Here is a 9,669-nt window from a genome sequence, read left to right as displayed (position 1 = left end):
ATATAAATACATATGTATAAATATATGTAAATAAATATATTAACTGTGATTCCAAACAGTATTATTTGCGGTATTTCGGTTTTAACCGAAAGTTAATTTGACCGCTTGGCAACCGGTGTCTTTTTATTTTTCTTTTGCAAAGGCAATAAAATAAAATGAGAATAACTTGATGAGTTATTCTATGCAAATAAAATACATTTGACGCAAAACCTTTTTTATGGTACAGAAATTGAAATAAAATACATATATAATAATAAAGGAATCGATACGACTCACTTTGTTATCCGTCATGGGATTTTGGGGATTACGTTGTATGTATGCGATGTACGTTGTGCCAAGTTTATTCCGACTCTATATGAGCTAGCCAAGTCCTGTCCTGGAACGCTGCGGTGGATTCCCAGTGGTTGTTGGTTTTGTTGTTTTTATTCCGCGCCCGTTTTGTATTGATATGTATTAGTTACATACATATATGGTTTATATTCGCGCCCGCTGTTTTTTTTTTTTGTTTTTTCTTTCCGCGCCCGTTTTTTGTAACTGCTTAGTTTATTTATTTATTTATTTTTTTTTTTTTTCCGCACTGTATATGTGTATATGTAAGTGTGTTCTTATTTGATTTTACTTATGTATTTTTTTTTTTCAATGTCACTGCACTTGTGCCTTTATTATACATACATATGTATATGTATATTGTATATACATCCTTTTCCTCTATGTTTTCTATAATTTCACTCTTTCACTACACTTGTTCACTTTGTCACCAATTGTAATTTTTTTGTAAATTTTAATATTTTTTTTTTTTTTTTGCTATTTATTTCACTATAGGGCCATTCAGGGTGGCTCTCGAAGGACCATAGATAAGTTTACACTTACGTTTTCACTCCGGAAAGAAGATTCTCTGTACACAATGCGTTGATTTTTAAAAAAAATGGGATCACAATTTTATTTGATGAAATGACGAATGATACAATACCACTCTCCCTGGTCGAACACCAGTGGAGGCGTGAGACTTATGTTTACACAATTAGATAGGAGACACCTGTAACTTATGTTATTAGATGTGGATTGAACTGCTGCGCCGAAGGACGCCAGATGTAACAGGATGCCCTCCGCTGCGTGCCGAAGATCGCCAGATTTAAGAGGATGCCCTCCGCTGCGTGTCGAAGATCGCCAGATTGAAAAAGGATGATTTTTGAAAATGTATAAAGTTGCGTAGATTGCGTGCCGAACACGAAAACGATATAAAAATGCTTTGATAGTGTGACGAATATGAAAATGTACAAAGTCGCGTGAATTGCGTGCCGAAGATGAAAAACTGATATAAAATTGCTTTGATTGCGTGCCGAAGATGAAAAACTGATATAAAATTGCTTTGATTGCGTGCCGAAGATGAAAAACGATAGATGGAAACTCGAAGCTGCGTATAGCAATGTCCGCCGATGTTATTCGCTCAAAAATCGTGATCGAAAAGGGACGCTTCTTTTAGGACGAGCCCTTTTTTGCTCGTTGGGCTGTGGAGAGTTATGGTGGGTTGATGTACGGCGTGTATTGGTGTGTGTGTGTGGGTGTAGACTGCTGCTTCCAACGATGTTGACGATGAGTGTGGTCTCCAAATGTGGAGAGTGTGCCAGCGTTGCTTTTTGATCGACAGAGTTGCTTTATGCGTGGCGTGTTGTGGGGTGTAGTGCTGTATGAGGGCGGAAGGCTTAACTCATTTAGCCAATACAAAAGTGAAAAATTTTTATCAGAAATGGAAAATAATATTAAAAAGCGAAATTTATGGAAGCATAAAATGCTTCAGTAATTAAACAGAACCATGTGTTGAAACTTCTTGATAGTAAGGTAAAACGCAACAAAAATGTTTTTGAAGAAGTGGCTCGTGAACTAAAGGCAAAGGGACATAATAAGGATGCAGTAAAATAAAAACGAAGTTTAAAGCATTAAAAAGTGAATACTATAAAGTAAAGCGTAATAATAACACCAGTGGCGCTGAAAGACAGACATGCGAATATGTTGACCTACTGGTTGAAGTTTTAAGCCATCGCCCAGCAATAGCGACAGAGGGAGAGGACACCTCACACAATAATTCGGAGAATGGTACAGCTGAATCTGAACCCTATCAAATTCAAGCAAGTTCATCGAAAACTTTTAAAAATCCAAGTATGTAGACCTGGTTACTTCTAGTTTTGATTGATCAATCATTTTCAAGTTTCAGAAAAGAAAGCCTACCAAAGGGTAATGGAGTCTTTTACCAAAGACTGGAAGCAGACTTAGGACAATTTAATCGGCGCAATAAAGGAGCAGAACACAAATTATTTAAGCACCATGGAAAAATTATTGGAAAAAATCGCGTAGAAACAGCCAAAATGCTGGAAGAGGATCGTCGTGAGACAGCTAATATGTTTTCAAACATGGTCAGCATGATCCAGCCGCCATCACTTACATCAATGTGGTATCCCCACCAAATTAGGGTTCCATCACGTAGTGCAGTGCTATCTGATTCATTGTTCAGTAATTTTTTGACTTCTCAAGTAATGGTATTTTTGCATCCACACCGCAGTCATCTCCAGCTAAATAACATGACCTTGATATTAGCTGTTAACTTTTTAAGTAATATTAATTAATGAATTGTAAGAGCTCTTTAATTTTCTAATACACGTTTTGAAAATGTTAAAGTTTACTCAGCGATTTTCTTATATTAAGAAAATAGGGGTTAGCACATACATATAATTAATATAATAATACGAGTATATTCAATAGTATGATTCCGCTAACTGAAATATTTATGTGTAGGAAAAAATTGTTAGAAATGTGATGTTCGTAAAGGATAATTGTCTTTTAGCCAATTTTTAATATTATTTCGCAAATCTTTGGGATGGATGTTTCTTTCGCTAATCATCTCACTTGTAATAGTATCTTGTGGCTGTGGGTAATGTATGTATATCTTCTTGGACGGATTGGGACCAGAACTCCAAATATGATTCTTTCTGCTGCTCAACATAGTTGTGTAGAATTGCACAAGCCAGAACAACTTGTGGAACGAAAGCAGGGTCGACATCGATTCGTTTTGCAATGCATCGCCAGCGTCCTTTCAATCTGCCGAATGCGTTTTCTACCACTATTCGTGCGGAACTCAAGTGGCAATTGAACGATTCCTCTTCATCATTTAAGTTGCCAATAAATGGCTTCATCAACCATGGAAGAAGAGGATATGCAGGGTCCCCAACAAGAAATAGAGGCGTTTCAATATTACTTACCAATTTTGTGTATATTGGAATACGGGTTGAGGAGTTTTTGAATAATCCTGATTTCTTAAATACCGCCGCATCGTGAGTACTACCTGGAAGCTTCACTGTCGTGCTGCTGCAGTCTGTCGCAGTCATTGTGTTTACCACTTGAACTGAAAACGTCGTTGTTCATCTTACTACATGTACATTTTGAGAAGCAACAACAACACAATGGCCGGCATGTACTCAAAACAACGCAGTTGTCCATTTTGTATGTACACAATTTCGTTGTGGCCATACTATGTAATTCCTTCCACTTCAATGAAATTTTAATATTTTGTTCAAAGTGAAATTTTTTATGCAAAAAATAAGTAAATAGGTAAATATTTTTGCTTTAAATTATCAATTGTTATTACAAATGATATAATAGAGCTTTAATAGAGCTATTTTATGCTTTTATTTGTAAAATAACTTCAAGTTTATTAGAGCTGTGAATAATTTTACATTTTACATATTAGTGGCTTCACCACTCTACCTCATCTTTCTATCTTCCATTCTACTGTCAACTCTACTGTCGTCCTACTGTCGTTGGCAAATATAGGAGGATATTGAAGTTAGCGAGAACGACAACTGTCGGCCTGCAGTCGTGTAGTCGTGCAGCTGTCAAAATAACAGTGTCCATAAGAACGTGTGTATTTTAATATTTGACAGATGTAGTTTGCAGTCTGTCGCGCTCTATGTGTTCACCACTTGAATATGAACTGTCAAGTGGTGAACACAATGGCTGCGACAGACTGCAGCAGCACGACAGTGAACTGAAAACATCGTTGTTCATCTTACTACATGTACATTTTGAGAAACAACAACAACACAATGGCCGGCATGTACACAAAATAACGCAGTTGTCCAGTTTGCATGTACACAATTTCGTTGTGGTCATACTAATTCCTTTCACTTCAATGAAATTTTAATATTTTGTTCAAAATGAAATTTTTTATGCAAAAAATAAGTAAATAGGTAAATATTTTTGCATTAAATTATCAATTGTTATTACAAATGATATAATAGAGCTATAATATAGCTATTTTATGCTTTTATTTGTAAAAATAACTTCAAGTTTGTTAGAGCTGTGAATAATTTTACTTTTTACATATTAGTGGCATCACCACTCTTCCTCCTTTTTTTATCTTCCATTCTACTCTGAAATCTACTGTCGTCCTACTGTCGTTGGCAAAAATAGGAGGATATTGAAGTTAGCGAGAACGACAACTGTCGGCCTGCAGTCGTGTAGTCATGCAGCTGTCAAAATAACACTGCCCATAGGAACGTGTGTATTTTAATATTTGACAGATGTAGTTTGCAGTCTGTCGCTCTCTATGTGTTCAGCGCTTGAAACGACGAAGAAAATAAGCACAAAAGGAAGACAGTAATAACCCAACGAATCAAAATGGTAGGTCTTATATACATTTGGGTTACTTTACATAGGACTCGTTTCGGATCGAAGGTTGAAAGTATTAACAAAATACGTCCATATAACGAAAATTTGGAATACAAAATCGTAATATATTGCCCACTTTTCAGGGTCTTTTACAAATGGTTGGTTGGGTTATCTTGGTATTACCGATACATATACAATTTTTAATTTTCAGTGGTTTTATTATTTAAATAAAGTGGATTTCCACTTTAGTTATTTGAAATAATAAAAATACTAAACATAGAGTCACTCTATGCGTAAAAATACATAAATTTTATAATAATTAGTGAAATTTTATGGAAAAACTACGATTTTACACCATTTTCAGGAGGCTGCCCTAGAGCCCCCCCGTGGTCCTAGTGGGGAGAGGTGCAACTATTCAAAAGCTCCATTCATTACCTTTCAAATGAGGGGGGTAGCAAGCCCCCAGCCCCCTCCCCCTTTGCGCAAAACCTCTTCAAAATGGGATACTAAAGTAAACATTCCCCTGAACGGAGGAAACAATTCTAAAATCTTGCTTTTTACTTTAATGAAAGCGGTGCAAAGAAAGAGATCTATTTGTATAAATCAACATTTGACTGCGGATTCAGACATATTCAAGTTGCTTGAGAAAAGAAAGGAAAACTTAAAAGAATTTTGGGTTTCACACAGCAATGTTCCAAATTTATTTTTAACAACCAATGTGCCGCGAAGGGGCAAGATTTTAGAATTGTTTTCTCCGTTCATCTCGGTGAATTTAATACCAATGAAGCAATATCAACAGAAAACAGCTGATTCGACATGCCTTACAAAGCGGTTGCACTGAACACGGTTTTAAGTCTATTGCATAAACACTTGGCAAGAAAGCGTCGATGCGGATTCGATTAATGCGTGGTATAAACGTAGTAATTGAAGTGCATCTTTTTAAACCGTATATCAAAAGTACTTGCAATAGCAAAGGCGGCAAAATATGAATCTTTAGGCGCCGCGATTTGATGCTACAGACGGATAGAAAAGGTCCTCAGGATTAAAAAATATTTCAATGTGTGCAGTATAATTGTAAATAAATTGATTGAAAAATGTGAGCAATTTGAGTTAAGCATAGTGAAATAGCGTGTATTACTTTTACAATTTTTTTTAATTTAAATACAAATATCTCGAAATCTATAAGTTTGAGGTGTAAAATTTTTTTAACACTGAACACCTCATCTATCCACCCATTCCCTGAGATCACGGCGCCAAAGGAATCATAATCGGGACGCAAGAGCATTGATATGATCTTCCTTATATAGCGAGTTTCTGTGCAATATTTATGAACCGAAATTTCGTGGGACCTACTTTTGAGGCTTCAAAAAATCGATTTTTTTGAAAATTTTTTTGGGAGGGAAAGAAATAATTGATTCAAGTGAAATTTCTAGGCTTTATAGTATATATATTTGAACATCTTTCACAAATTTCTTGGATACGAAATCTTTGATATTCTGTCTTTGGGAAGCAATTTCCCTATGCATCTCGCATATGCATTTGTCGGACGGCGGGCAGGATGTACATATGTAGGTTACAATTTCTTTTGGGAAAAAAAATTCAAAAAGATTCATATTTTTTAATAATTTATATTCTAGTTAAACTAAGAAAATTCCAAAAACAAAGCGTAAAATTTTAACAATTTTTTAAAAATTGGAAAAGTGGTTTTTGACAAAAAAAAATTTACTTTATGCTGTTTAAAAATATGCTCAAACTTGACTTTTCTTAGTTTAAATATAAGATAATTTTATGCCAAAAATAATAAACTTTCCTCCAATTCCATATAACGTTTAGTTATTTTTCTATCCTGCCCGCCATTTAAAAATAATCGTAAGAATTATAAACCGAGAAATCGCGTTTCAAAGTTTTCGCTTTTTGTCTAAGCGCTCTTATATCTGCTAGACTCTCGGTCACTATTACCCTTCTAGCTTCGATAATATTTCGAATTCCCATCTATAACTTTGGGGACATATCCTTAGATAATTTTTAAAGAGATTTTAGCAAAAAACAAAAAATAGCTTGTTTGAAGCTTCTAAAGCAGGCTACCCCTTAATAAATATTTCGTATCAGAATTTATAGATCTTATAAAAAATAAATTGGCAATTTAGCAAACGAAAAGTTGGAATAACTTATTAACGAAATACAAAGAAAAAACTGGTGCGTGGAGTCCCTACACGTGGAAGAAGTGAAACTTCTTAGTGATATTCCAAGTAATTATAGCGCTGCTTTTCTGGCATCCCGCCTTTTTCACTAACTGCTGGATGACGGCACCCTGATTGTGTTTCGTTGCTGGCTCAGAAAACAGATCAGCGTGCCCTGCCAGCTGACAAGCGAGAGAGAAAGAAAATAGATTCTGATCAAGTTATCTATGGACACGACGACAAAGCGTCACAACCAGGGATGGGCACGACCACAACCAAACGGCGCTCATAATATGTGTGACAAAGCGAATCAACGATCAGAAATAATCAGTCTGCTTGCAGAAGTCGAATAAGTAGGTTTATGCTGCACGAAGTAGCGCATGCTACGTACGAATGTACATACTTGTATGTACGACGTAATTTTGTAATATAAAATAATAATATTTTATAATGAATAATTCATATTTAACTTGGATAGAATACTTCAATTGATTACCGAAAAAATATTAAACTTAAAATTTTAACTGAAAATTAATTCATTCTTCACTATAATATAATATAATTGACGACCTCATTATAATCTAAATCAAAATATGACACTTTCATTCTAATATAATATAATTGACGAGTTCATCATAATCTAAATCAAAATTTGATACTTTTATCCTAAGCAGGTCTTCTAAATGTTTATCTGTTAGCCTAGTTCTATACCTATTCTTAATATATACCATTGCTGAAAACGTTGACTCGCAAATATAAGTTGTTCCAAACATAGAATATAATTTAAAAATCTCATTTTTTAAAAGCGGATATTTGTGCTCTTCAATATGTCTCCAAAATTCAATACCACGGTCTAAGGGAAGGTTAACATCAGACTGAAGTTGACTGAGCTCTTCTCGTAAATGTTCTTCAAGATCATCAATTTTACAGAGGAAGGGATTCTCATACAAATCAATTATAGGTTTAACCCTACTCAAGTCTTTGAATCTACTACTTAGATTCTGATTGAGGTCTTTAAATGAGTCGAAGTACATTGTTAATTTATTTTGCATATCAAAATGATCACAAATTTCTTTTGTGTGTTTAAAATTGTCTAAAACTCCAGAACGAAATTGATTTTCAAGAATATGCAGACGTTTTTTAAATGCGTCCATAGCTACTGAAAAATCAAAAATGTATTTATATTTACCTTGCATATTTAAATTTAACTGGGAGAAAAAAATACTGATGTCACACAAAAAAGCAAAACTTAACAAAAAATCAGGATTATTTAAATTGCTGATTATTTCTTTGGTGTCTGCAGAAGAATCTTCGGCAAAAAACAAAATTACGTCTTCTTTTAAGTTAAACAGGCGTTCAAGACATTTAGCTCTGCTAAGCCATCTCACTTCTGTGTGAAGCAGAACATCGCTAAATTCTGATTCGGTTTCTTCCAAAAATTGCCGAAACCTTCGATGAGTGAGAGCATTATGACCACCACGAATTTTTTTTTATAATTTTGACTGCAATTTCCATTATTTTCCAACCTTAAAAGTTTTTGCACATAATTGCAGTTGATGCAAAATGCAGTGAAAAGTGGATACGTTTATACCATTGTGCATAAGCTGGCCAATTAAACCGTTTTTTTTGCCTATCATAGTAGGTGCTCCGTCCGTGCAAATGGACGACAGCTTTTCTTTTTCCGAAAATGAAAAAAGTTGTCGTTCTAAAACCTTGAATATATTTTTCCCGGTTGCATTTTTATATAATCCTTGTAAACAAAGCATATCTTCCGAGATATTAAAATTTTCATCAACGGTCCTTATGCATATTAAAAGTTGACTTGTATCTTGAATGTCTGTGCTTTCGTCTAAAGCAACTGAATAAAATTTTGAAGACAAAATCTTTTTTTTCAAATTCAAATATATAAAATTAGAAATATCGCCAATGCGTCGAGTAATAGTTCGGCGGGACAGCGGAATATCATTAATGTTTCCCGCTAGTTCCATTCCAGATTGCCCAAAACATTGAAGCACTGATATTGCGACCGTTTTAAAAAACCTTCCATCCTCTAATGGTCTTCCCCTTTTTGCTAAAGCATAGCAAATAATGCAGGAAGCCTTAATAAAAGCCGAAGAATCGCTTTGTTCGATAAAATTAGCATTTTGTATAAATGAATGCTTTAGTTCAAAAAACTTTATTAACCTATCTTCGTTTAATAAATTCTTTATTTCTTTGTGAAATGAAAGGAAATGCCTTTTAAAATTTTGCTTGTATACAAGATTTAAAATTTTTCCGCATAACAAGCACTGTGGCTTCGCAGAACTATTTAAAATAAAAAAAAAATTCGAATTCCCACTCAGCTTTGAACGATATTAACTTTGCCATATTTATGCATCCAATACGAGTACTCGCAGATACGTACATTCATAAATCATAAAGTAATGCGTACAGGTCTATTCAGCTTGACTTCTGATTGCAGACTGATTTCACTATCGCTTTGTGACAAAGTTCGTCCCATCGTAAGTGCTCGTTTTACGCTCTTCGTTTGTGCGTGTTAGTGACAATCCGTGTGTATACGTATACGATCACTTACGCTCTTTTAGCACCTGCTAGGACTTTGCCCATCCCTGGTCACAACATTGTATTGCTCGTAGGAAATCCGAGCTGTGCCGAAAGAAACTAACAAACGATCGCCGATTGTCACAGCTTCCCTTGCTGCTCGAACAGTTTCGCCGACAAGCTAGCGTAAATATGTAAGCGTTAAACGTTTAACGCAACCTTTTCCGAACTCGCATAAGAAGTTTAACTTCAAAAAATAAAAGTGCTACATTGGAAATAAATTTTA

The 9,669-nt window shown here is 34.8% G+C and overlaps 1 long non-coding RNA gene across 1 annotated transcript; it reads left to right on the top strand.

The window, feature by feature from the left end:
* Positions 1-578: 578 nt before the first annotated feature.
* Positions 579-2,677, top strand: LOC126764327 (uncharacterized). Its single transcript, XR_007667940.1, has 2 exons — positions 579-2,157; positions 2,213-2,677. It is a non-coding gene; the product is annotated as an uncharacterized LOC126764327 (long non-coding RNA).
* Positions 2,678-9,669: the final 6,992 nt, after the last annotated feature.

The sequence above is a fragment of the Bactrocera neohumeralis genome, unplaced genomic scaffold, assembly GCF_024586455.1.
Source record: "Bactrocera neohumeralis isolate Rockhampton unplaced genomic scaffold, APGP_CSIRO_Bneo_wtdbg2-racon-allhic-juicebox.fasta_v2 cluster09, whole genome shotgun sequence".
NCBI classification, from domain to species: Eukaryota; Metazoa; Arthropoda; class Insecta; order Diptera; family Tephritidae; genus Bactrocera; species Bactrocera neohumeralis.
This window is presented reverse-complemented; position numbering and strand designations above follow the sequence as displayed.